This window comes from Lepisma saccharinum, chromosome 1, assembly GCF_977018435.1.
Source record: "Lepisma saccharinum chromosome 1, izLepSacc3.1, whole genome shotgun sequence".
NCBI classification, from domain to species: domain Eukaryota; kingdom Metazoa; phylum Arthropoda; class Insecta; order Zygentoma; family Lepismatidae; genus Lepisma; species Lepisma saccharinum.
The window spans coordinates 129,050,080-129,067,958 of record NC_139229.1 but is presented as its reverse complement, the minus strand read 5'-3'; positions in this window follow the sequence as shown (position 1 = coordinate 129,067,958).

Sequence of the window (17,879 nt, the reverse complement as noted above, 5' to 3'; positions counted from 1 at the left end):
CCGGCAAAGATTCGAATGAAATATGATATTGACTCCATTTTTCCCTCTCTTGTAAATCGTAGAACATTCTTCCTCACCCGTCCCTCGAATGATAGCCAAGCCACATTTCCTGCTCATCCACGTCATTTCTGCTAGATAGAATTGGGGACAGGGGAACGGTGTATCCTTCGAAGAAAAATGGTGCGAAACGCTCCGATTTAATTTTTTTCTTCTTCGCGAACCCCCCTCCCAACCCATCTTCTTCAGCTAACAAGAAGACTCTTAACTGTGCCCTCTTTCCTCGGGCGCAATCTGCCGTTGCCATGACGACGCAGCATCCGTTTTCTTCTTCTATCCCATCGTTCCTCCGGAGGAAGATTTCGGGGAGGAATTCCCCGACTCGAGCAACAAGTGGTGTCGACGAAACCACTTAGGATTTCATGAGATGCTGCTCCAAAGGGTGTTGGTATGCGGTGAGAAGCCACATTATTCTTTCACTTCCAACTTCTATTTTCTTTATCAGTTCCTTTTGACCTTCTTGTATCCTTGTTTCTTCTATTTTTTCAGTTATTTTTAACTCCTCAATTTTCTAACATTTTTTCTTCTGTTTCTTTCACAAGTTCTTTCTTTTTAATTTCCTTCATTGATCTTGTCGTTTTTCTTATTTCTTTTAATGCTCTATACATTCCATTACTTCGTCTTAAATCTTCTAATTTTTATCAGTTATTTTTATTTTCCGTAATTCCATCTATCTTCTATCCTTCCTCCTTATATTTCTTTATCTGCACCTTCTTAGCTCTCTACAATTCCTTCCTCCATCTTCTATTTTTCCTTCTATTTTTTCTATCAGATAGTTTTCTAATATCTTTACATTCTCTGCCTCTGCCATCTATCCTACTCCATTAGCTTTTATCACTTTCTCTCTACACTCTTCATTCCCTTTCTCCATCTCCTATCCTTCCTTTCATTTTGATTACCATTCTTTTTTACTCTTTATATTTTCTTTCACCATCTTAAATCTTCGCTTTGTTGTTCTTATCGATTACTCTTATTCCATTTTAGATACAATCATCATCATTTTTCTAGTTTCGGTACGAGTTATTTTTCATAGTCTCTACATTTCTTTCCTCCATTATCTATTATTCCTTCTTCTATTTTCTACAATAGTTTCTCTTTGACCTGTCTACATTCCAAGGTCCTCCACAACAGAGTTCCGTGAAAATGCGGGCGCCTTCCAAGGCAGTATTTTTTACATCTCAACCCAAAATGGCTCACCCATCCCATCTCTGGTGCTTGCTGGCCTTGAGGTGCATTGTGCTGGCGGGAAGCTCGCACCGTTTTTAAGTGCAAGCGAGATGTTGAAGCCTGTTCTAACGTATTTTCCCCTCGTGTCATTCTTTTAAAGTCCTATCTCGGTGTTAGGAGTTTGCTTCAGCCCTTCCTTTCATCTTCTTAAGCTCATTTCCGCCTCTCCTTTGAAGGCCTTTCCTACGCGCTTGTCTCCCGTCAGCCACACCGAAGGGCCGGCAGTAGTGACTACAGCGCCATGAAATTTCACAAAGCCTACTGCAGATCAGTTCGGTAACTCGGTGCTTCTTGTGTTCGAACTTAACTGAAATTCTGCTCAAGCTTGAAACTGTGTTGTCTTTTACATGCTACCTATTACTTATAATATCATTAAAGGAACGCTGGTGACTGTGGTGTATCATCAGTGGCGTACCCAAAGGGGGGTTGGTGGGGGTCATAACCCTCCCCCCGCTTTGGCCCAATATTCCTAAAAAAAAAGAACGTCTAAGATAGGAAAATATGGCAAAATGAGGGCAGGCTACCAGAAAAAGTGTATATCAGTGGCGCAACTACAGGGGTGCAGGGGGACATTGCCCACCAACCTTGGACTGAAATGAGTTCTAGGGGGGCAAGGGGGTTAAACATTGACGGCCAAGTGTACCTACAGGGGACAATTACCGCCCACAACTTCAAATTTTATGCAAATAAAATCAGAACCGTAGCTAGGGGGCGGCGGGAGTCGGCCCTGGGCGCCGAACGATCTAAATGAAAATAAGTTGTAAGATTGATTGATTGACTTTTAGTTTTAAATCCACTTCACGCACAGAAAGGCTAATCGGGACTGAACCACTGTGCCATGTGCCTCCATCGAGTATCGAACCCGGGACCTCTTGATCACAAGGCGACGACGTTACCACTACACCATCGGGGAGGCACAAAAGTTATAAAAGAGAACGCATTGGCGTCCCGTGAAATTATTTGCGCCCTATTAAATCAATATTGATTACAGCCTGCAAAAAAATTGGATCCAAAATATTTCTCGCTCGCTTCGCTCGCAATATTTCATACTTCTCTCTAATGCATTGCAAATTTCCACACAGAGAAATAAGACCTGTCTTAATTGATTTTGTTTTAAGTGCATGAACAATTGTTTTGAGGAAAGGAAACGTGCACATTTGAGAGACAATTTATGTCATTTTTGCTGTTGGTTTATTGTGAGATGGATGAATTGGATGTGTAATGTATTTAAATAATATAAGTTGTATATAATAAGTATTAAATAAACTTTGAAAACGTACACAATTTAGTGTCCACGTCGCTCCATGTTGCATAGTACATGTGAAACATATATCGTGCATGAAAGTTATACATGTTAATGTAAAAAGGAATTATATTTGGAAATTTATTTATCAAGCATTTTCTGTCTTTCAAAAATGGTGCTTGTTTTCCAGTGAAATTTAACGTGTTGAAAAAATAATTCAAATTGTTTAGCACCAACTTCTACCCCCTTTTTGCATAATTTTCGAGGATAATAACGTCTTTGATACTACTGCTGCTGCTGCTGCTGCTGCTGCTACTACTACTACTACTAATAATAATAATAATAATGTTAGTTCCGGGTTCTAATCCCGGCTTGGGCATGGATGTTTCTGAGTGTTCATTCATCAATTTCATCATATCATCACTCATCCCCATCTTCGCAAATTAGCCAAAAGTGCCAGAAGAAGTGAAGTAAAATAAAGCAAATCAATAATAATAATAATAATAATAATAATAATAATAATGTTATAATAATAATATTATTTAGTAGTAATAAAAACATTGTTATTAATACCATTATTATTATTATTATTGGTACGTTTATCCTGGAACTTGCCCCCCACCCAGAAAAAAATCGTGGTTGCGCCTCTGGTGTACATAACACTTCCCTTTAGAATATCCTGGACACGCCACTGTGCATCGTTATCTATGGGATTGTTCATTTCTGATGCTTGAGAGCCATTAGTACTTTAATACTCATCAGCTATTTTATACAAACATACCTCTCACAATAACAAAAGAGCATCGTTTTATAACCTGTATATGGATTACTGCCCTGTCCTGTAGTAAACTACAGGGTTATTGCAAATGATCTTCCCGATTTCAGACAAGTAAAATCACGTTTAATGAAAGTCAGATACAAAAATGTTATATGAATGTAAAGAGTAACTTATAAAGTTTTATTCATATTATTTCAGATGCTATTGGTAACACTGCTGTATAATAACTACGGGAGAAATTAGCTGCCAGCAAAGACAGGAAAGCGTCTTGTGTGTTAGATTCCCAAATACATCTGTTTGTTATTAGCGTGCAGCGACATTTCCGTTGAAAGTTTGGTGTAGATCCACCCAGTGGGCGTTCAATTCATAAATGGTATTCTGATTATAAAGAGAGGGCATGCATCTTAAAGGCTGGTTTACATTGGTCGAGTGAGCGGGAGAGTTATTGTGGCAAGTTACTGGCCTGTCTGCTCGACTCGACCCTTCTATGGCGAGTAGCTGTTTACACACGTTTTATTCGACTTCAGCAAAGTGGGATAGTAGCTGCAGCTGTTTGGTGCTCTTTTGACAGAATGAACCATCGACTTCGTTGGCGATTTAAAAATAAAAGTTCTGAAACTGTTTACACACTTTTTTGACGAGAAATGAATACAATAAAGCACGAGGACATGTCTGGAAAGAAAACCAATTTCCTTGATTTTTCTATTTTCGATCGTTCTTGGTTGTGTAGAACGTAAATTACTTATTTTTAATTTTACTTCCCCTACGCCAAACACATCAAGTCTCGTTCCTACACTTAAAGCATCATACGCCCGTAGTTTATTTTGTTTGTTCCTATGATAGACACAAATCCCAGGGACATCCACTCACACAACACAGACTCTCTACTGTCCTCAGAAAGCGTTTACATTGACCGAGTGGTCTGTCGAGTTTACGCGCGAGTGAAAAAATCGATGGGAGAGGAAGCAACTCGGTCAGTCCTCCGTGGACAATCACTCGACTGTCCTGACTACTGGAGCAAGCAAGTTCTGGCTCCAGTACTCTCCCCAGTTGTTTACACGGGGAGAGTAGCTCGCTTGACCCTACTCGCTCCAGCTATACTCTCCCGTCTACTCGACCAATGTAAACCAGGCTTAAAAGAAAGTCAACTGGCCGCCTGTCAGTAAAAAAGGAAACAGTGGAACGGGTGCATGCAAGTATTACCAAAGGGGCTCACATAAGGTCATAAAACAAAACTTTATGAGTTACTCTTTACATTGATATAACCTTTAATATCTGAGTTTCATTAAACGTGATTTACATGTGTCTGAAATCGAGAAGATCATTTGCAATAACCCTGTATATGGGGTCACGTTAGTGTTATGTGTTCACGCCATATTTGTGGAAAGGACGTCCCCGTATGCACCCACGTCCAGAGTAAGCAGCGGTACTGTAGCGTTGTAAGGGGGGCGGGAAGGATGAAGAGAGCAAAGCATGAGGCTCCGTCGGTCGCGTTCGTCCAGTGGGAAACCTCTCGCCATCGCATTCGTGGGTAACAGTGTAATCATGATAAAAGAAGCAGGTGGTCGTTCCGTGTCTTCCCCTGCTTAAATCTGAATGGTAAGAGGGTGTACTTAGTGGCATGCTCAAGCCTGGCGAACTTAATACATTAAAACATTTTCACACATACATACATTTATAATACAATTATAATTTCTTCCTCAAATTATAGTAATTTGTGCCATTAGCTACCGTAAGCATGCAACAATTTATTCAACAAAAATACAACAGCAGCCATATGTTGACAATACTATCTAAAGCTCCATAGCAACAATAGAGGTAAAGAAAATAAGTCTTAAACCTGTCCTGGTAACCTGGTGTTATGGGAAAAATCTTCAGAAGATAGAAATGATATTTCATTGAAATTTATGCAACTGATTACCTCAGTGCATAAGGATCTTAAGAAGTTGTCATCAAAGGGGTAAGTAGTCTAATGCCTATGAATTTTCGAGTTTACACATACAGTACGTATAACTGCAATGAAAACGGGAAATTCATCAATTTATATGAATTCCTTCACTGCATAGAAGTATGCTCAGGTGTCTGCCGCTTATTGTTTTTTTTTTTTTCCACGTGAGACCTTGAAGACCTACCATTGACGATCTAATGGTTACATTTCAAATGACAACAACTCGGTCAAAAACCTAACCATTCGCCCCCTCCCCACTCTATACGATAAAACGCGAGGTAGGGATCATTATTAACCTAATGCTCCCTTGTCCTTATAGCCAGTACGTCCCCGTTTCGTTCTGTTTTATACAATTTTGAATAAGTTAAATACATAGAATTAGGTGTCAATTCCACTAGAAGGTGAGTATTAAGTTGGCTACTTGCTAGTATGTATGAAGTAACTGATGATTGAACCTGCGCCAGAATCTTTGAAGAGACAATGAATTTGGCAGTTTAAGGTTCGTGTCTTGCGTCGATCTTAATTTGATACTTGTAACAAGAAATAGGTTTGATTTCAACCACCGGCAAAATATATTTCACCTGAAGACGAGAGAAGAGATTCTCTCTCGAAACATAGTTTTAGAATAAGTATAGCTTAAAGCACTAGACAATGCAAAATGTCCAATTAACATTGATAAGAAATGTTTTTTATATATACTATCAGGACAAAACTAAAGCAGGTTTTCAAATTTTTAACATGATTTTTCTCACCAAAATAGACTACACGAGAAGATTGGTAACTGAAACCCCACCTTAAAATGAGCCCTGATTATTTATTTTTGTGTTTTTCTTTTTATTTGAGCAACCGTTAGGACGAAGGTGGTAATTATGTAATATTTTATAGTGTATAGAGTTTACCTAGAATTCAGCTATTAATAGAACACAGAAGAGAGGAGGTAGGATATAGAAAGAATGAGACAGAAATCGGTAGAAAGTAATAGAAAAGAATGGAAGAAAGAAAGGGAAAAGATTGAGAAGAAGAGAAAAGAGTGAAGAAAAGAAAGAATTAAGTGAGAGACGGGGAAGAAATAAATTGAAAAGGAAAGAAACAAACAGAAGATATTAAGAAGGATATGAAAAAAGGAGGGAAAATATAAAGAAAATAGAGAAACGCAGGAAGTAAGAGAGAGAGAGAGAGTAGGGAGGTGTCTTCCTAATTGCGAACAGTCCTAATTGCGAACACTTGCTGCCTTAACAGGAATAACCTCGAAGGGCTGTATCCTACCCAATAGCGAACACATTTTTCTGCCTTGGGACACAACTTCTCACATTTCCTTTGTCTTTTTAACGAATTTTTGGAAGTGACTCAGTTCCACACTTGAGACTGTGCCTTATGGGTTCACACAGTCAATCAGATTGTCTATTGATGTTGCTCAAGCCAGCTGTCTCTCTTTGTTACTACCCTTATTTGTTTATGAAAACAGGGTTTTCAGTTCTGTGGGTTCGCAATTAGGCCATGAAATTTTCTCTCACCTTTATCTGTTCGCAATTAGGATGATTTAGGCATTGTTCGCAATTAGGATGATTTAGGCATTGTTCGCAATTAGGACACAACCGAGTAAGGGAGACATAGAAGTTCCAGCACCTGTTACTTCAAATCTGGATGTACGGATTGGTACCTTTCCACCGGATAAGGCAAGTAATGGAATACGTAAGGTCTTCGTTCCAAACCAAAGAGAAGAATACTGCCTCTGTAATATGCCCTTTTCGTATCCACCTTATAACATTTACTAATCATTGAACACTAAATACCACTATATACACTAGGCCCTGGCCTAGAATGCATGCATCAGTGGCAGCAAAAGTCGTCGCCAGGGAATATGGTTTGGGTAGACGAAATATTTTCAGGAGGACTGCTAAAATTATCCTTCAACATTTCTTCATTCCTCTCTTTCTCCCCTTTCCCTTTCTCTCTTTCTGTCTTATGTTTTCATAATTTTGCTCTATCTTCATATTCTCCTCTTTCCTTATTTCATTATTTCATTATTCCTATTTTTCTCTTCATCCTTCTCAATAACCATGTACGGTTCCAGCAGTAGTATCACCGATTCTCAAATTTCTCCCGTTGGCTCGAGCTCACCCACGCCCAACTGGTGATGATGCCATTGTTACAACCCAAGCAAATAAAACTATTCACATTTGTTGTCCACTACTGTTTCTATTTAACTACTTGTTGGATTTACGTGTATATTTGTACATCTTAAGTATCATCGATATTCTTGCATATCTTTTTATTCCTAAGAAGTGCATTTGGATTTGACACTGGCTGTTGTTAGCGGGGATATTTATCTCTTAAATAACGTTACCTATAAATAATCAGCAAATCCTTCACAATAGTGTGGAAGGGGAGTAGAGAAGGATTTGCTACTAGGCTATCCTAGGCTACCATAACCCACGTCAACATCAGTCAATAACAAAGTCCAAATGACATCTTGCATTACCGAAGAACGTTGACCACCTTAGAAACCACCAACGCGAACTAGAGCTGAAGGACAATTACGCAGTAAAGGTTAGCAAATACCGGTATGTACTCGGACGTGTTTAAGTTAGAAGATTGGTAGAGTTAGAAGAATATATGCATTCGAATGTTGTACAAGATATAAGATGCCATAATAACGCACATTGTATTCAGAATGCCTACTTAGGTCAGATATCGCGCATCATTTAGAAAGTCGGGTAGACAAGAGGGTTGGCCATATCAAGGCGCACAATTTAGAACTTCATTTAGACGGAGTGGCTGCCTAAACAACATATACGATTCGGAGCGTCGTTTAGACGAGAGAAGTTGGAAAAACAACACATACGACCAGAAGATTCGACAAAATATCATGTACGACTTGGAACGTCGTCTAGACCAGAAAATTGGACAAGATACCATGTACGACTTAGAACGTCATTTAGACAAGAAGGTTGGACAAGATAAGATTGGAAAAGATACTATGTACGACTTGGAACATCGTTTAGCCCAGAAGGTTGGACAAGATTCCATGTACGACTTGGAACGTCGTTCAGTTCAGAAGATTAGACAAGGTACCATCTACGACTTGGAACGTCGTTTAGACCAGAAGATTAGACAAGATACCATGTACGACTTGGAACGTCTTTTAGTTCAAAAGACTGTACAAGATACCATGTACAACTTGGAACGTAGTTTAGACCAGAAGGTTAGACAAGATACCATGTACGACTTGGAACGTCTTTTAGTTCCGAAAACTGGACAAGATACCATGTACGATTAGGAACGTTGTTTAAGCCAGAAGACTGGACAAGATACCATGTACGACTTGGAAAGTCGTTCAGTCCAGAAGATTGGACAAGATACCATGTACGACTTGGAAAGTCGTTTCAGCCAGAAGATTGGACAAGATACCATCTACGACTTGGAACGTCGTTTAGACCAGAAGATTAGACAAGATACCATGTACGACTTGGAACGTCGTTTAGTCCAGAAGAATGGACAAGTTACCATGTACGACTTGGAATGTCTTTTAGTTCAAAAGACTGTATAAGATGCCATGTAGAACTTGGAACGTCGTCTAGCCCAGAAAATTGGACAATATACCATGTACGACTTGGAACGTCGCTTAGACCAGAAGATTGGACAGGATACCCCGATAGCGCAGTGGTAGCGTCTTCGCTTTGTAATCAAGGGGTCCCGGGTTCGATACCCGGTGGAGGCACAAGTGGTTTGGATCCCACATTAACCTGTAGGCCCAGTCCCGATTACCCTTACTCTGCATAAAGTGGACATAAAACAACAGATCTATCAATCAATCAAGATACCATGTACGACTTGGAACGTCGTTTAGTTCAGAAGATTTGACAAGATACCATGTACGATTTGGAATGGAACGTCGTTTAAGCCAGAAGATTGGACAAGATACCATGTATGACTTGGAACGTCGATTAGCCCAGAAGATTGGACAACATACCATGTACGACTTGGAACGTCGTCTAGTTCAGAAGATTGGACAAGATACCATGTACGATTTGGAATGGAACGTCGTTTAAGCCAGAAGATTGGACAACATACCATGTACGACTTGGAACGTCGTCTAGTTCAGAAGATTGGACAAGATACCATGTACGATTTGGAATGGAACGTCGTTTAGTCCAGAAGATTGGACAAGATACCATGTACGACTTGGAACGTCGTTTAGACCAGAAGATTGGACAAAATATCATGTACGACTTGGAACATCGTTTAGTCCAGAAGATTGGACAAGACACCATGTACGTCTTGGAACTTCGTTTAGTCCAGAAGGTTGGACAATATATTATGTACAATTTGGAACGTCGTTTAGTCCAGAAGATTGGACAAGATACCATGTATGACTTGGAACGTCGTTTAGTCCATAAGATTGGACAAAATACCATGTACGACTTGGAACGTCGTTTAAGCCAGAAGATTGGACAAGATACCATGTACGACTTGAAACATCGTTAAGACCAGAAAATTGGACAAGATACCATGTACGACATGGAACGTTGTTTAGTTAAGAAGACTGGACAATATACCATGTACGACTTGGAACGTCGTTTAGACAAGAAGGTTGGACAAGATATCATGTACGACATGAAACGTCGTTTAAGGCAGGAGGTTGAACGAGATATCATGTACGACTTCGAACGTCGTTTAGTCGAGAAGGTTGGACAAGATACCATGTACGACTTTGAACTTCGTTTTGCCCAGAAGATTGGACAAGATTCCATGTACGACTTGGAAACGTCGTTCAGTTCCGGAGACTGGACAAGATATCACGTACGGCTTGGAACATCGTTTTGCCCAGAAGATTGGACAAGATTCCATGTACGACTTGGAACGTCGTTTAGTTCAGGAGACTGGACAAGATATCATGTACGGCTTGCAAATTCGTTTTGCCCAGAAGATGGACAATATACCATCTACGACTTGGAACGTCGTTTAGTCTAGAAGGTTGGACAATATATTATGTACGACTTGGAACGTCGTTTAGACGATAAGATTGGACAAGGTACCATGTACGACATGGAACGTCGTTTACTCCAGAAGGCTGGACAAGATACCGTATCAATCCCTAAGATTATATGTTTATTTTTAAAAGCCTCTCTGAATGCTTCATGTTGACCAGGGCATTCACTTGTTTTTCTCAGTTGTCTCAACCTCTGAGGCATGTAAACAATGCACAATGTTGTGCTATGCAAACCTCCTGAGCTATTCAGGAAACTGGTAGTTTCTTCTGCCTATGGAGTCAGCGGTTTCCATAGTGGCAATTAAAAACACGTTTCGGCATGGAGGAAGAGCTCCATGGCCTAGGGAATATAGAGGTGAGACAAGCTGAGAGTGGACTGACTTTGGATTGCAATTGAGGAGGGAGAAGAGGTTAGGAGAGCAGTGGAGCAGAAGTGAGATGATGCTCTGGTCAACCGATAAAGAAGCTAACAGAGGACTTAGTATATTTTATTCATTGTAATTATCTTCATTCGTCAGATAGACAGGTAACTATCCTAAGACCCAGCCATGATTCCGGTTCAAAGGTTCAGAAAACCCAACGAGTGACCACTGTATTTTCTAGTTGTAAGTTCCTAAATCTTATTTGTACCTTTCGCATTGCCAAGCGTTAACTCGTCATGCCAATGACGAGTGCTCTCATCAGAAGATGAATGATGAATAGCTTACATCACCCAGCAATTAATTGCAAAGTGACTGGTTCTGATCCCATCATTGTATAGAATGATACGTGATGGAGATGCTTAGGGCTTTCATCCATTTTTTCGGAAATGAGATGGAAAATTGTTAACCAATTTTAAATTTAACCCCACCCCAAAATTTGTTTTGCTAATTTGTTTAATGTTTTGCCATATTTGATTTTGAAAATACATAGGGCTTGAAGGGTTTCTTTTAACCGAATGGGATTTTTTTTATTATATATGCCAAGATAGATGTCGAGCTTTCACCTTGCTGATGAACTCGATGAAACATTGGCCCAGTTATTAGACATAGCACGAGGGACTACGAGTTTTAATTTAGATGTCAGCGGTCCAACTGCAAGTTCAACCCCCAAATTTCAACGTAGCCCAATATTAACTAGATGCCTTCAGCGACAATTATTAGAAAAACAGGAATATCAAAAACAATTAGAGCAGCAATGTCAGGATTTTAGAGATTTAGGCCCAACACAATTTGCAACTATGGCTCAGTCTCAGTTTGTTCCCCCAACAATTTTAGAGGGTATCCCATTTCAAGGGATAGCCGGGGAAGATGTATCAAAATGTTTGGATAAAGTAGATATCCTTGCCATTTTAAATGGGTGGAACAGTACCAGAAAGCAGGAAATGTTCCCAGCCCTTTTAGCCGGACCAGTGTTGCGATGGTTTCAGGCTTGGAAAGACGTCCAAGAAAACCAAGACAGTTCTTACGAGAATTTAAGACAAAAAATTAAAGATGAATTTACAGGGTCCTTGGACCAACTCCAGATCGAGGAACAAATTCGATACAGATTACATAAGGAAACTGAGCCAGTTACAAATTATGTTCTGGACAAGCAGTTACTTTTACTTAAAGCAGATCCCAAAATGGGCGTTCAACAACAGATCAAACAAATTATTTTTGGATTGCAGGTGTATTACATGAAAGATATCCATCATAAAGAATACGAGTCAGTGCATGGGTTGCTCAAGGATTTAAAATCATTTGAAAAGCTTCAGTTCTTGATGAGACAAGACAGCGCAAGTTGAAAGAGCTGAGGGGCGAAGATCAAAGGGACAGTTTATTCCTTCCTTTGAACAGCGCACCAACACTTTCGCAACAGCAGCAGATTTTATTGCAGAATAACAATCTGGCTACTGCTGAGTCTGCACAATTGCGACCTACTTCAGAGATCGATGCATGATTCACTGCCTTGCAGAAGGAGGTCGAACAATTAAAATTAGCGAACAATCCTTAAAGTAACAAGGTTCAAGCCCAGGCTCAGGAAACTGGTTTGGAAGCTAGATTAGCTAGTCTTACTTTTAGACTAGATAGCATGGACAATCATAAACAGCACCCCAGCACCGACTCATCTGGACAGAGACAATTTAGAGAACCATATTATAGAGGCAATTATCAGTCAGGAAATAATTATGGAGGTTCCTACCGGGGTAATAATGGACAACCACAGTATAATAGGGAGTATAGAAATGCACGCCCTAATAATAATAATTCAGATCACAATAGGCGATATGGCAATGCCCAATAATGGCGAGGACGTGGAAACTCCCGCGGACAGAACTCGCGGGGTTCCTCATCCTCAACAGCGCGAGGCCAGGAATGTAGGGAAGAGCAACGGGAGAGACCACGCTGCTCTATTTGTAATTATCCCAATCACTCGGCAGCAACTTGTTTTCAGAACAAGGAGGCTTTAAACGAGCGGTGACTGCCCATAGAAGAGACATATGTGCAGATTTTGTAGGAAAACAAATTTCAGTCTCTACTCTCCCCTATGAGGAACTAATTTACATTAACACAGTGATAGGGGGACAACGTCAGAGGTTTCTTGTGGATTCCGGGAGCCAAGTCTCAGTTACTAGTGATCGAGGTATTCCTTCAACTGCCAAACGTTTTAAAATTCATACGGCCATAAGGGGAGTAGCAAAGGAACAAATTGAAATTAAAGAGATTGTCCTGTTAACATTTGCAATAAACGGCCGCAATTTTACCCACCCTTTTCGGATGATTCCAAATTTTGAACATGGGACAATCTTGGGTAATGATTTTTTAAGAGCTCATAAAGCAAATTTGGATTTTGAACAGAATCGACTCACATTGAGGAGATTTGGAACTCCTCCGCGGAACCAGTTAAGGACGGAACACAGAAAAACGTTTGACGTATCCATAAAAGTTGCTAGTCTGATCAGGGATTTATATGTGCCAGAATTTGTAACTTCCAGACAAATTAGAATTAAACCTAGGTCTCATTTGTGTATTCCTGTCAAATTGACAAATTCTAGTAATCAGAATTTAACTGATTTAGAACCAGATTTACAGTTTCAAATGGACAAGGGCTTAATGGTGCCCCGAGCCATTGTAAATCCGGAGTCATTTTTAATTTGGATTACCAACCCAAACTCTTACAAAATTAAAATTAGGAAAGGGGCACGCTTAGGTACCGCAGAGTCATGGCAAAATCCAGTCCCAGCTTCGCGTCATACGGCAGGTGACGAAGGACCTAACGTTATGGTGACCAAGGAAACTGACACCATGACAAAAACAGTGCAAACTAAATTTGATATTAACCCAGCATTAGAACCCGGTCAGAAGTTGCAACTTACACAATTATTAGAGAGGTATGTAGATGTGTTTTCATGGTCTGAGCAGGACATTGGTTGTGCCACAAATTATACGCATCGTATAAAGTTAAAAGACGATTCTGAATTTCACGTCCCAGCCTACCCTATACATGTACACCTGCGTTCGGAAATTAATCAGCAAATTGACAATTTACTAGAAGCAGGGGTCATCAGTCATACAACCTCTCCCTACAAGTCCCCAGTCTTTCTTGTTAAGAAGAAATCAGGAGCTTACCGCATGGTGCAGGATTTTCGATTACTTAATGCCAGGTCTGTTTTCGATGCAGTTTCGATAGGAAACATTTCAGAAATATTACATAATATGGCCAGTAGGAGCTACTATTGTAGTGCAGACCTTAAACAAGGATTCTTTCAGATTCCTTTAGCAAAAGAATCAAAAAATACACTGTCTTTACTATACCAGACAAGGGAAAATTTGCTATAAATTTTACACCCATGGGACATGTGACATGGAACAAAGTACGACATGGAACGTTGTTTAGTTAAGAAGATTGGACAATATACCATGTACGACTTGGAACGTCGTTTAGACAAGAAGGTTGGACAAGATATCATGTACGACATGAAACGTCGTTTAAGGCAGGAGGTTGAACAAGATATCATGTACGACTTCGAACGTCGTTTAGTCGAGAAGGTTGGACAAGATACCATGTACGACTTTGAACTTCGTTTTGCCCAGAAGATTGGACAAGATTCCATGTACGACTTGGAACGTCCTTTAGTTCAGGAGACTGGACAAGATATCATGTACGGCTTGCAAATTCGTTTTGCCCAGTAGATTGGACAAGATGTCATCTACATCATTTAGACCAAAAGATTAGACAAGATACCATGTACGACTTGAAACGTCTCTTAGTTCAGAAGACTGTACAAGATATCATGTACGACTTGGAACGTCGTTTAGACAAGAAGGTTGGACAATATATCATATACGACATGAAACGTCGTTTAAGCCAGAAGGTTGGACAAGATATCATGTACGACTTCGAACGTCGTTTAGTCGAGAAGGTTGGACAAGATACAATGTACGACTTGGAATGTCGTTGGTTAGTCCAGAAGATTGGACATGATACCATGTACGACTTGGAACATCGTTTTGCTCAGAAGATTGGGCAAGATTCCATGTACGACTTGGAACGTCGTTCAGTTACGGAGACTGGACAGATATCATGTACGACTTGGAACATCGTTTTGCCCAGAAGATTGGACAAGATTCCATGTATGACTCGGAACGTCGTTTATTTCAGGAGACTGGGCAAGATATCATGTACGGCTTGGAACATCGTTTTGCCCAGAAGATTGGACAAGATCTACGTCGTTTAGACCAGAAGATTAGACAAGATACCATGTACGACTTGGAACGTCTCTTAGTTCAGAAGACTGTAAAAGAGATCATGTATGACTTGGAAAGTCATTTAGTCCATAAGATTGAACAAGATACCATGTACGACTTGGAACGCCGTTTAGGCCAGAAGATTGGACAAGATACCATGTACGACTTAGAACGTCGTTTAAGCCAGAAGATTGGACAAGACTGAGCTACCGCGTAATGGGTTTAATTTGAGTACATTCGACAAGAATTCTAATTATTAATGGCAATATATGAAATTTTATTATCACTTGTCAGTCATATAGCGAAAGGTTGGAGACAAATTACAGCCCATTAAGAATTAGTCGAAAATATTTAATTATACGAGCAGTTTAGTTTGTGAGGGTCAAAATTTTGGGTCAAATGTTTTAAATCTATGGGCTATTCCAATGAAACAGTTTTAAGTGCCCGAACTTGCATCCATCCCTCAGTTTAAAATATAAGTTCGTAAAATCATGATATTTTAGACAATCTTTTAGAAGCAATGCATGTCACAAATGTGTTCGTACGTACTTGTTAGAGAAACACAGTGGCGTAGGCAGGGGCTCACCCGCCTCAAGACCCCCCCCCATTTGCAATAAAATTTTCGATTTTAAATTAGAGAGTACGAGTGAGACTCATTATATGCCTTTTATCTTTATATTCCGTTAATTGTCCGGAGGACTAAGTACTAAGTCTCATAGTTAAATTGAAATTTGGGCATCGATATACATTGCGACTTATTGCGAGTTGACACTTGGATGCATGGTCATAGCATCCCTGTTTATGGAATGGGTGGATTGGTCGCAGTGCATGGGAACTCTGGAAAAGAAAGTGGGAATCTGTTAAACTCGCAATCCTCCCTTCAAATGCCATTGAAAGACTCAACGCGTGTCATCAGATTTTCTTCCCAAATATTCATAAACTCATGAAAATTCTCTGCACTTTACCTGTGACAACCTCTACACCAGAAAGAAAGTTTTCGACTCTCCGGAGATTGAAAACATATTTGCGGAATTCTCTTAGTGAAGAACAACTGAATGGACTGGCACTGCTTAATATACACAGGCAAGTGAAAATTACACCGGTGGAGGTTCTCAACAGATTCACTTTGCAAATACGGAGACTGGATTTTCTTCTATAACCTTTGGTGAGTCTAAATTCATTTTAATTTCAAATGGGGGGTGCAGGTTTCGTTGGGAAAATACTTAAGTTTGTTAAGTATTTTCCCAACGAACCCTGCACCCCCCCCCCACATTTGAAATTTCTGGCTACGCTACTGGAGAAACATCCTGTTAAAAAGTAAATATTATATAAAGTCCAACTTAGACTACTACATAGGGTGTTATTTGTTTCAAAGTCGGGGAATTATTCACCCAATAGAAGCATGCGCCATCTATCGCTTGAAATTCAAACTATTTGACTCTTTCCGATCGAGATTACAGTTGTATCTGCTTCGGTGAAAGAAGAAAACTTCCCCATTTTTTTCCTTGATTCATTGATATTTTTTTTCTATCTCTTGCTCGTTCGCTATTTATTTTTCATTAACTCTTTAATTTTTCTTCCTATTTTGGTTATTTTCAATCACGCTTCTATGTCTTTCCTAAATCAAGGACATGATAATGAATGATAAACGGATGACACAGATGACGAATTGAACACAAAAACACATCTATGCCTTGCCCAGGATTGGACCTTGGAACATTGACTTCGTGACGTAATGCGGCAAACAAAAGGTAAAAGAAACTTTCAATGGAACTATTGCTCGAATTTTCTCTAATTTCAAAGTAAAATATATAGGCGCTAATAATTTTGTAATATTAACTGTGGAAATAAGATTACCTTTTAAGGCACGATAAAAATAACATGGTGGTGTCACTGTCGTCTTGTAATCAACGGGTATCGTGTTTGATTTCCTGTGAAGATACATTGCACAGTGAGTCGGATCTCGCATTACGTGGTAGATCAAGTCTGGATTAGACTATCTGAGCAAAAAATTTGACTTGAAACAAACTTATGAGAAAGTAAAAGATTAAAGAATCTGAAGAAATCATCGAGAGCGCTAAGCACGTTTTGCAGTCGACTTCGTTAAACACTTCAATCCCAATACTGTGGTTAGGAGGCAGGTTTTCCGATCGTACCGAGAAGTTCGACCATTGAGCACTGACCTTAATCTTGAAGGTATTCTTTCCTATTTCACTCCTTACTGCATTAAGATCAATTCAATGCAGTTTCTGCATTGATTAACGCATTTTCTTTCATTTTCCGATTATGATTTGTATCCGTCTTCATTAGTCAGTCTTACTACCTTTCTCTCTCTTGAACTTTTTTTTCTGTTTTCTCTCCCTTGTTATCCTTGATTTTCTTCTCTCTCACACACACACACACACACCATACACACGCATTAAATACACACACAATATATGTATATATATATACACACACACACATACATGTACATGTATGTGTGTGTGTGTGTGTGTGTTTTTGTGTATCAGTGTCTGTCTGTATCTCTCTTCTCTATCTATCTATCTATCTATCTATATCTCTCTCTCTCTCTCTCTCTCTCTCTCTCTCTCTCACACCCACATCTTTCTTTCTCTACCGATTCTCACATCACTTCTTTACACTTAAACACGAAACCAGTATATCGCACTAAACAACACAACTTTTTGATTTTGAGCCCCCCCCCCCTCCACATCCCTTCGAAAATTTTCTATGACCACCCATGTTCAGCGAGAAGACATTCTATTTTAGAGATTCTACGATAGTTTTCCAAAAGGGAGTGTAAACATTTGTGTCATAATTTAGAACATTTCTTTTTATATTACAAGAGCCTGTAGCAATTTTAGCTAATTTATCCATAATTCTTAAACATCTACCTTAGTGTTAGGCGAGTAAAGTCGTAC